Here is a 715-nt window from a genome sequence, read left to right as displayed (position 1 = left end):
GGAAGCAGAATCACGTCGCCTGGCTGAGGAAGCAGAAGCACGCCGCCTGGCTGAGGAAGCAGAGGCACGTCGCCTGGCTGAGGAAGCACGCCGCCTGGCTGAGGAAGCAGAAGCACGCCGCCTGGCTGAGGAAGCAGAAGCACGCCGCCTGGCTGAGGAAGCAGAAGCACGTCGCCTGGCTGAGGAAGCAGAATCACGTCGCCTGGCTGAGGAAGCACGCCGTCTGGCTGAGGAAGCAGAAGCACGCCGCCTGGCTGAGGAAGCACACCGTCTGGCTGAGGAAGCAGAAGCACGCCGCCTGGCTGAGGAAGCAGAATCACACCGCCTGACTGAAGAAGCAGAATCACGTCGCCTAGCTGAGGAAGCAGAATCACGCCGTCTGGCTGAGGAAGCAGAGGCACGTCGCCTGGCTGAGGAAGCAGAGGCACGTCGCCTGGCTGAGGAAGCAGAAGCACGTCGCCTGGCTGAGGAAGCAGAATCACGTCGCCTGGCTGAGGAAGCAGAAGCACGCCGCCTGGCTGAGGAAGCACACCGTCTGGCTGAGGAAGCAGAAGCACGCCGTCTGGCTGAGGAAGCAGAGGCACGTCGCCTGGCTGAGGAAGCAGAAGCACGTCGCCTGGCTGAGGAAGCAGAAGCACGCCGCCTGGCTGAGGAAGCAGAAGCACGTCGCCTGGCTGAGAAAGCAGAGGCACGTCGCCTGGCTGAGGAAGCAGAA

The 715-nt window shown here is 63.4% G+C and overlaps 2 non-coding genes across 2 annotated transcripts; both read left to right on the top strand.

Annotated features, from left to right (window-relative positions):
- Nucleotides 1–51: 51 nt before the first annotated feature.
- Tc00.1047053432521.20 lies at nt 52–104 on the top strand. The gene has a single exon (XR_008254349.1). It is a non-coding gene; the product is annotated as a C/D small nucleolar RNA (snoRNA), TB10C3C1 (small nucleolar RNA).
- A 388-nt stretch (nt 105–492) lies between these two features.
- Nucleotides 493–545, top strand: Tc00.1047053432521.10. Its single transcript, XR_008254348.1, has one exon. It is a non-coding gene; the product is annotated as a C/D small nucleolar RNA (snoRNA), TB10C3C1 (small nucleolar RNA).
- The last annotated feature ends 170 nt before the right edge of the window (nt 546–715 follow it).

Source organism: Trypanosoma cruzi (assembly GCF_000209065.1).
Source record: "Trypanosoma cruzi strain CL Brener chromosome Unknown tcruzi_1047053432521, whole genome shotgun sequence".
In the NCBI taxonomy this organism is placed as follows: domain Eukaryota; phylum Euglenozoa; class Kinetoplastea; order Trypanosomatida; family Trypanosomatidae; genus Trypanosoma; species Trypanosoma cruzi.
Note: the sequence above shows the minus strand (reverse complement) of the source record. Positions and strands in the feature narration are given on the sequence as shown.